This window comes from Salvelinus sp. IW2-2015, unplaced genomic scaffold, assembly GCF_002910315.2.
Source record: "Salvelinus sp. IW2-2015 unplaced genomic scaffold, ASM291031v2 Un_scaffold2613, whole genome shotgun sequence".
In the NCBI taxonomy this organism is placed as follows: domain Eukaryota; kingdom Metazoa; phylum Chordata; class Actinopteri; order Salmoniformes; family Salmonidae; genus Salvelinus; species Salvelinus sp. IW2-2015.
In genome coordinates this window covers 40,789-41,211 of record NW_019943921.1, presented here as the reverse complement: position 1 = coordinate 41,211, position 423 = coordinate 40,789, and positions in this window count along the sequence as shown.

The following is a 423-nucleotide window of genomic DNA, read 5'->3' as shown; positions in this document are numbered from 1 at the left end:
GACAAGGTACGTAGCTTTATTTAGGAGTCCTCTAGCACCGGAGAACTTACAAGAGTTTACGATGTAAGCTTTAGTTAGTAATCCTATGACCTGTGAGAACTAAAAGCAGGGTATATGTTAGACTTTAGTTTACATCTGTAGACCTTGAGGAGAGAACTTACAAGGGTATTTAGCCTTTAGTTAGACTACCTCTAGACCTGGAGAACTACAGGGTACGTAGCTTTAGTAGATCTCTAGACCTGCTAAAGGAGAACTACAGGGGGATTGCTATAGCTAGTTAGATTCTCTGAGAGAGCCAGTTGGAGAGAACTACAGGTTACAATGATGAGGCTTTAGTCTAGGAGAATCCCTGGCAGAAAATCACAAGGCGTATCCTTAAGTCGTTGGTATAGTTAGGACTATCTCGACCCTGGAGAGCCAACA